Below are 9971 nucleotides of genomic sequence, written 5' to 3'. Positions count from 1 at the left end.
AGACAGTTCCTGCAATAGCCTCTATTTTGATAACATCTCTTTTGGGTAGGACATTTGTTCCTGTTACATACAACAGCCTCCTGGATCTGATGGGAGAGGCACAGAGCCCACAGAAACAATGAGAGGGGTTCAAACCCAGCAGCAGATCAGCTTTACTTAATCAGTCCCTAGCGATGTCCCCTGAAATCTTTCCTCTGTACATCACATACATTGGCAGAGCTGCCTTTTTGCAGATGTTTATACTCTCATTCCAGACAGATGCTCCTAGTCCCACCCCAAACAAGATTCATAGGCCACTTCAGATGCTATTAAATCTAAAAGCCTTATTCAGACAGATGATGCAATTAATGGGGAAACATTATAGACAGAAGAGAGAGAAAGGGGGAAAGTTCAGCCAATAGGGAAACTAGTGTTGGAAAGCAGCATGTAGTTCAGGCACTTGAATTCTTGTTCCCAATGGAGGTAAACACTAATTTGAAAAAAAATGAATTTACATTGGCCTTAAAGGCAGCAGACAAAGGTCTAGGCTCTAATTTACATTCCAAATACCCATCTTGTTTTCCTAAATGGTTTGAATCTAATTTCCTAATGACATTATAATTTATGAGCCATGTCACTAAAAGACAACACTTTGCTTGAGGATAACACTGTTTATCTTCCAGGGGAACATTTATTGCATTAGACATATATACATAGCCAGCTTGTTTATGAAACGATTACCAATTTTGTGTTCACATTCAAAAAGATTTACTTGTTCAAATTTACGGATTGGTGCCCTAAGTGTGAAAACAGTAGTTTGCACGTCATAAGGTGTTTCAGCCTGATTTTATGGCAATGTAGTAACACAACAGTTGTGAATATACTCTAGATTTACAATACTTCTAAGCTCCTCAACCAAGAGATACATATATAAAGCTGTCACTGCTGGCAATGCTGTCTGAAGTTAGAAAATTTTGACATAGAACACTGCTAAATCTTAGAAGGCACCAGACTATTCTTCAATTGGGAGGGAGGGAAGGCATGGCCCCAAGAAGGAAATAAACTTTCTTGGACTCAGTTTTAAATATTTTCTGTCATCTTCCTGCCTTGAGTAGTATCCACAACTGGCAATCTTAGGAAAGACTTTTTTTCTCACTTGTCAGGTTGATGGAAGGAAAGGTCTTAAAACAAAAAGATCTGTAAAAAAAGTTAGCTAGCTAACAGTCTGCAATGAGCCAATGAAATGATAAGAATGTTAATGTTTAAAAAAGCTCAAACATTTTGGAACACAGCAGTATATGGACTTTATCAGTCTGATGTTTTAATGAGGAGAAAAATGCCACCAGTTGTTTTGCCAAGCCAAAATCTTTTCTGTTTCTAAGAATACCATTGACATGTCCCTAGATACAATCAAAGAAACATCTGCTCTGCTTCTCCTCTGCTGCTGCTAGAAAACAGGGGCATATTTTCAGACATATGTATAAATGGACTTGGAGTAAATTATCTTCTGTGCAGGAGTTTCAGAATTGGTTTTAAGTCTCCAAATGTCCCAGGTATTGAATAAAAACAGCAACTGCTGTAAAGCATTAGGGCGCATCATGAGTGTCAATAGCTTAAGGGATTTGACAATACAAGCAAGAATCTCTGACCTGTTACAATATTATCCCTTCTCCTTCCAAAACATGAGATAAATGAGGAATTCTTCCAGACATGGAGAAAATATGGCATCCAGTAAAATATATTCAGTCCATAGGATTGGGTCTTTGCTTGTTTTGTAAATAGTGTTATATAACTGAACTAAAACATTGTGAAATGGGTATCTCGAAAAGCATACTGCAATAACAATAACCACATAAAAACACATCAAAGCAATCTCTGTTGCTTGAGTTCATTATTTTGATTATCTTTGTCCAGAGCAGTTAATATACTTACAAATCTCCTTTGTTTCTGACTGTGTTTTAGTGCTTCACAGTACTGTGTTTAGTAGTTCACGGAACTAGCAAATAGTAACAGAAGGAGCACTGACTTGCTGTGTGCTACTAACAAATATTTACAAATAAAACTGCTTAAAGGTTGGCAGGCTTGCTGTGTAGTAAAAAAAATGTTAAAGAAAGCTAAAGTAACATCAGTTTGTGATGAATGAAATATTGAACCATCACAATAACATGTACAGGTTATGAAAGGCTTCCCAAATAAATTCCAATGAAATGTTTCTGCTTCACCTTTAAATACTCTATCTAGCACATACTGTTGTTTGGCTGATTGTTTCTTACTGGTACTCTTTTCCATGTTCGTTCTGCTACAAAGAATGAAGTCTTCAGTTTTAAAACTAAATGGCTTGAAGTGCCATTCTCAAAAGTAAATTAGGAGTCTATATCCCCATGACTTTCAATGTTTCAACTTAAACCACTTTCTGAAAATGGGACAGAAAAATGGGGTGCCTTGGTCATTTATTACCCCAAGTTCACCTGTGCAAGACTTGGAAAGAGAGAAAAAATATCAAACATATTTTAGAACCCTCCCAAAATTATTTGGACCTTTTCCAGAATGAATGCATTAATGTTACAGTGATGGGCATTAGAGAAAACTCGCTGATGAAAAATAGAGAAAAAGAAAGGTCTGATATCTCACAAAGGGAGACTGTCTTTACAAGTGAAGGACTATGAAATAAAAAACCAATAAAATTTTGAAAACATTCTAAACCCGTTTTTCTGTGAAATAAATCTATGGCCAATGCAAAATAAATGATGAGGGGGTGAGCTATAAAACTGTCTTTGACACTCATTGGTATGATGTGTGCACATATGTGAGTAACTGTCATTAAAAAGTCAGTATTTACTAAGTTACTGAACCACATTATTTGAGATTTTTTAAATGCAAGGAAATACCACGACTTCCCAGATACTCTGATATAGTAACTCTTAATGGGAACCATTATACATCAATTTATTTCTGGCTAAACTTAGCAGTGTTAAAAACACAGGCATCTCAGAACACGGCCAACTATGTGTGCTTGTATGCTGCTGAGTAATGCCTTCTCTCTCAACTGACAGTGCCTGTGGGTCTTTTTAAATCCAAAGCAAACTTATTCTCAGCCTCTTATGTAGGATTAACTTGTACAAAGAACACTGCAGGCTTGAGGTTTCACTGATCACTGACTTTAATGGAAGTGGAGGGGTTTGCCCTCTTGCCACTTAATGGGATGACTGTTCAGATTCAAAATCTGTGGAGTCTGGGCAATCAACTAGAGAGCAAAACAAAGGAACAAAATTGTTTCCTTTTCATCCTTAGCTCCCCTCATGGCAGTATGACTCTTTAGGAGCTTTGCTCACTTACGTAGAGTCTTCAGAGCATCTTGGAGGGAAGAAGACGTTCACACTTGGTTAGGGAACAACCTCACATTACTGTTGAGAGGGTCAGAATTCATGTACTCTGGGCTTTGAGAGGAGATAATATCACAAAACAGCTGCCCTGAAGCCTGCTTCCTTTCACTCTTGGCTTACTTCCCCCAAGCTGCAAAGCCTTACTGCAACATGGTCCTCCAGAGGAAATTTCACAAGGACAAGGAAGGCTGGGTAGAAGATAAGTTATAGTACACCCATCTCCGAATCCAGATGGAACACTACCTGCCTGACCCTCCATAGGACCCTTACAGGTCCTGTGTTTACTAAATAAGGGCTTCTTTGTACCAAGATGTTCTTTTCAACATGGTTGAGAATATACACAGCCATGGGTAAGAAGGAACATAGATCTAGCTAAACACTTTCTTTACATAAAGAAATGACTCTTTCAGGCTAAAAACAGATGTCAATTTTCTGCTGAGATAAAAAGATTTTTTTTTTCTGGAATCTTACAGACCTACATGCTCATTGTCCCACTTCAAGTACAGGCAAAGTGCCAGTAAAGTAGAGATAACACTGTTGCTATTCCCAGCTGAGCCCAGCCTTCATACAGCCCACCTGGAGTGGGAAGGAGCAATTTTCAAGCTGCCCCTGCTCCTGGGAAGTAAGGAAAGCCACAGTAGTAGATGGGGGGGGGGAAGCAGAGGGGATGGGATGTGCCTATGACCTTGGATGGGAAGGGGGAAATGTTTACATGCTTTGAAGACTTTAAAAAAGTCCCCAAAAGCTCTCGTGATATGGTCTGCCCACATCAAAGAGGACAGGGGTGTTAGAGGAGTCTTGGAGTGGGCGACTGCAGCTGCTGTACAACATAGGTGGCTGTTTCTGCACCCTGCTTTGCCAAATCCTGCATTCACCCATGACAGGAAATATTCACAGATGAGAGTTGGCACTAAACCTTAGGTAGCTTGAGATACCTCTTCTTACTTAGCATAAAATAGCTAATATATTGATTCATGAAGTAACATCAATGCATGTAGGACATGAACTCTCTTAAGACAGATGTAATCCTTGATCAGATATTATTTATAGTGTGGTAAGAACAAGAATACTGTTTTTTTTTTAAAAATTGCAACAGCACATCTATCTGACTATGAGAGTGGTGACATATTGGAACATGCTACTTAGAGAAGTTACAGGATTTCCACCCTTGGAAATTTTCCTGAGCAAGTTAGACAAACACCTAATTGGGATGGTTTAATCAGGGATGATTCTACCTTGAGCAGGTAACCAGACTACATGACCTTGTGAGGTCCCACCCAGCCCTACTTTCTTCTGATTTCTTTGTGTTGTCTGACTCTGAACCATATTGCTTGCTTTACTGACAAAGCCAAAGTTGTATTACCATTTGGTGCAAAGTCAAGGGCAAACTGAAAATCAAATCATCATCTGTCTTCATGTTTCAAAGAAACTGGGCACTCGGGAAACCACCACCGAACTCCCAGATATTTAAGCTCATAATCTAGGTGTCACCTTTGACACAGTCCCCTCCATGGATCTATGGGTTCAAGTCATTTCTAAATTTGACATTTTCTTGTAAACGATTTCTAAAATTTTGCAAGTCTTCTTTTGGTCCTACAGCTCAGAGTCTTCTCTAAGTTATGGTCATCTTGATTACTGCAACTTTTTTCGGACCATGACAAACTTGCTCCCTTCATGATCGGAACGTTGTGGCTAAACTTTTCTTTGCAATTTATTGCTTTGAAGGTGTCAACCGCCTCTGAGTCCTTCCATGGGCTTCCCCTCAGAAGCAAGTAACAAACTGTGACTGTTCTTCTTCCCTTACATTCCTTCTCCTGTTCCCTTTTCCCTTGCCCCAACTCTAAATTAGGCAATTAGAAATCCAACATCAGTGCATCTAACTAACAAAGCTGGCCCAATTCTTCATCATGCACAAACTGATGTATGTTGTACCCTGACCTCTAATTATTCACAAGTGTGTGTCTTGAGAAAACAAAGCCTTTAGGCCAAGAGCTGGCTCTTTTCTGGGCTAGTTCACCAAGCAGCACTCTGGGACACCATTTCTAGGGTCTACCCTAGTCTATATTTTAAATAGCACTACTACTCATTGTAAAAAAATGGCCCAATCCTCCAAACACTTACACTTATGACTAACTCTAAATACTCGAATTATCCTGTGAGTCATCGTGACTCTGCCAGTTTCATAGTTTCATAGTATGTTAACATTGTTGGATAACTGGGCCATCGTTCTAGTTCTAGAATCTTTGTTGTAAGCGATGGTAAGTCCAAGCAAACACGGACTGATTTTCAGAATTTGAATTATTTTTGTTATAAACAAAACAAAAAATGTGACTGAATCCTTCCTCACACAGATCCATGCCAATAGTTTTGCATCCTGCGCCACTAAGAATAGAGAATTCAAGTGACTGTGTTCTAGTTATTCACAAACTGTAGCAAGTTGTAACATTATTGATAGTCCTGATATCTAAAAAGTTGTACTCACATCAAAAAAGCTATCTTGCTTTAGCTGCAGTATTTTGGAAACATATTACTGATATAATCTAAATACATGGTTTGACTAGGTCCAATGAGGGGGGATTTAAAGTTGTGTACAAATGCAGAACTTAAACAGTTTAACAACAACCCACAAAAAGGAAGGTACTTATTCAGAGCAGAGGACACATTCATTTTGCAGTAAGTGCACCAGATGACAGGCGAAGTCTAAGCCAACTAAGGAGTGATTTAGTTAAGAGACAGTAAATATATAATCCACCCTTCTAAAATCACATGGAGTTAAAAAAAAAATTGGCGTTTTCCATTACTGATAAAGACCATATACAGTGACTTAAACTTTTCCCCCATTTCTTTCTTTTCTATTGTTACTTATCAGTATATAAAGATCACAACAGTCATGACACATTACAGCCACTATTGCTATTTAAAATGCAGAACGTATGTTAAAAGTGCTATAACTTTTTAGGCCCTCAATTTTGCAAAAACTATGTATTCAAGTAGCCTTGCTAATACATTAATATCTAACACCAGCAGTAGTATGACAGCTTGAAATTCTATGGGCCATATTCATGGTTGGCATAGCTGACATATCTCCAGTGATTTCAAGTTTGAAAATTAAACCCACATCAAAGTCAGGAAATGCAAAAATAAGGGCTCAGTCATGGAAACTCTAACAGACATAGTGCTTACTCCACGCTTTATCCCTGGCAGCTGTCAAGCAGTTAAGGTTGATGGAAGAAGCTATAAAAGTCCAAAGTAGTATTATTGCATGTGTCATGCCTACCATTCTTTTACCTGTATAATGTGATATATTAGTATAGTTTATGTATGAAATATTTCTATAGCTCTACAATAAATAAAAACTCACTAAAATGCCACAGTGCTGAAAAGAAGCCATGAAATTACTGCCAATACTGGTACAACTAGAAATCAAAATCTGTCAGTTAGTAGAAGCTTAATATAGTTCTCTCCCTTACACATTTCACATTGTAAAGAGGCATATCAGAAGGTATGAAACATCTCATTACAGCCCATATTCATTAAACTGAAGGATGCCAAACAATCACAAATGATACTTTTAAATGTTTCACTTATTCCACCAGAAGACAAGAACCAAAACACAACATCTCCACAAAAAATACACAATGCTGCTGTATGCATACTGCAAGCCGAAAAGGAAGTTTAATGTATTCTTTCTGGCAGGTCACATATTTTCCTTCTAAATAGCTTCACATCACATGATCAATTAGAAAACCCCAAGCAACCACACAGATATTTATATGTAAAAACAAGCAAACAAAGTAAAAACAATCTTCTCCACAAGACAAAGGTGATAGAGAGACAAAGAATAACAAAAAAATTAGACAAATGACACATACTTTAATAATGAAAGTAGATTATTCCATTTATTTTCTAGATTTGTTATGCACCTGGGTTGGGACAACCAGATTTCAGGGGCAAACACAGGACAAGTTTACTCTGAAATCATTTGACTGTACTCTGGGTTAAAAGTAGAGTGAATACACAGTGTACAACCTTATACAGAAGGAAGTTATTCCACTCCGGGGTGAAGTTATTCCTCTGAGGCTACAAACAGCCGTTTGATTTAGATTTGAGCTTTTATCTGCAGCAAGCCCCAAACCTTACAGAAGGACAAAACCATTGTCTACATTAGGAACCTGTGAAGTATCCAAAATAACATTTTACCTCAACCTACAAGGAAAGACTATAAGCCCTCCTTAAAAGGGAAGTCACTAGAGACATAGCAACTAAATATGGGAGTCAGATAAAAAGAAAACAGGGAAAGGAGAGAGGTTAACAGGTTAACAACAAGGAATCTGTGTGACATAGGCTTTTTGCTACATTCAAGGGATCATGGGCCAATGCCTACTAAGAAAAACAGTAACACGGGATACTGGGAAAGACGCAGTGTGACGTGACCCATTAAATGACAGTTCTTATGTAACACTTGGAGCTAATTCAAGTTAATTACCATTTAAACCTTCTGTGTAAATGACTCCTGCCTCTCCCTGGCTTGATGCCAGTCAAATCTCAGACTAGTCAGCCCATGTCATCTGTTTTTAGCCAGAAAGTGAAGTGTGAATATCCCGCAGTAGAAATGACACCCATACACCAGCTAAGAGTTTTTAGAGTGGTATCTTCTACTGGCCTAACCGTGTAGTGGGGATAGAGCTAGACAAGCCTTCTGGTGCAAAGCATCCTTCCTCAGGTCATCCTAACACAGCGGTTCTCAACCTTTTGTGGACTCGATCCCCCTCCATATCCTCTACGAACTGAGAACATAAGAACTGTCATTTACTGGGTCAGACTAGGCCCATCTTGCCTAGTGTCCTGTATCACACAGGGGCACAGCGGATGCTCAAAGCAATAATGAACCGGGTGTGACCAGGGTTTCCCCCCACACTGTTTCTCTTCCACCTGCAGCCTCCACCATTTAAGATCTAGAAAGTTCAGATCCAGGGGCTGTATCCCTAATGCCTATGTTCAATAGCTACTGATGCCCCTTTCCTCCAAGACTTTTGGCCAGTCCCTTCTTGAATCTGGCTAAGTTGTCAACTTCCGCAACATCTGGTAGCAAACTTACTCCCAACTAGTTTCATATTGGGATCCCTCCTTCTTGTCTTGGGAGAAAACCTAAATAATAAATCCCAATTTCCTTTCTCTTTACCTTGTAGTATTGTTTAAACTCTTGTCAGGCGCCTTCTCAAGCACCAAGGCGCCTAGGTCTGTTTCTAAACTGACCTGACCTAGCCTCTCTAGTCCCGCCGCATAGGGAAGCCCGGGCATGCCGCTAATCATCCTTGTTGCCCTTCTGTGGACCTTCTCTGGTTATATGCCCTTTGTGGAGACCAGAACTGGGCCCAGCGTTCAAGGCATGGGCGCACCAGGGGTAAATATAAAGGGCACAAGGATACTTTCCACTCCACTGACTTCGGCGTCCCAGCCCACCATGTATCTATTGGAGAGTCCAGTGGAAAGCAAAGAAGACGGTTAGGAGCCTGGGGAACATGAGTTGTGAGGGAAGGCTAAGGGAACTGGGCTTATTTAGTCTGGAGAAGAGAAGACTGAGTGGGGATTTAATATTAGCCCTCAACTACCTGAGAGGGGGGGTTGAAAGAGGACAAAGCTGGACCGTGCTCAGTGGTGGCAGATGACAGAAAACGGAGCAATGGGCTCAAGTTGCAACAAGGGAAGGTTAGGTTGGATATTAAGAAAAACTTCCTTACTAGGAGGGCAGTGATCACTGGAACAGATTACTTAGCGAGGTGGTGGGATCATAGAAATTGAGGGTTGCAAGCGACCCCAGGAGGCCATCTAGTCCAGCGGTGCTCAACCAGTGGGATATGCCCCACTGGTGGGAATTGAAGGTCGTGTAGGTGGGACTTCAACTCCTTGTTTCCACTTCAAATAGATCAATCAACAGATAACTTGAACAGTGCAATTCTGTGGCATTTTGTTTTTATCCTGGTGGGACCAGGGTTTTTTTGACAAAATGGCTGGTGGGATGTAAGGTGCGTAAGGTTGAGAACCGTGGATCTAGTCCAATCCCCTGCTCAAAGCCAGACCAGCCCCAACTAGATCATCCCAGCCAAAGCTTTGTCTAGCCCGGTCTTGAAAACCTCCAAGGACGGAGCTTCTTCGGCCACCTCTCTGGGTCACTTGTTCCCAGGGGTGAGGTGCAGGGGCTGCACGTGCCCCCCCAAAAGCGCTGGTGCCCCCTGGCAGCCAGCACCCCCCTTAGGTGATGGCCAGGGGGGTGAGGCCCCCCGGCAGGGCTGGCACCAGGAGAAGCACACTTCTGGGCCGATCAGACACCCCCCTTGGCAGGCTGACCACGGGCACCCCCGTCAGACTGGCACCTCCCTCCCCCCACGACTCAGGAGGCACCACTGGCCCATGCCTGTTCCTGTGTTTTACTTCCCTCCTCGTGAGAAAAGCCATCCCCGGAGGTTTTTAAGGCCCGAGCCTTGGCTGGGACGCTGTCGTTGGGGCTGGTGCGGGCCCTACTGAGCTCGCTTACAAGCCTCCTTTCCTACGACGCCACCGCAGCGCTCGCCCCTCCGCCCGGCGCGGGACGAGCTGGCTCAGCCCTGC

The sequence above is a fragment of the Crocodylus porosus genome, unplaced genomic scaffold (genome assembly GCF_001723895.1).
Source record: "Crocodylus porosus isolate Cpor-Errol unplaced genomic scaffold, CroPor_comp1, whole genome shotgun sequence".
Lineage (NCBI taxonomy): Eukaryota > Metazoa > Chordata > Crocodylia > Crocodylidae > Crocodylus > Crocodylus porosus.
This window is presented reverse-complemented; position numbering follows the sequence as displayed.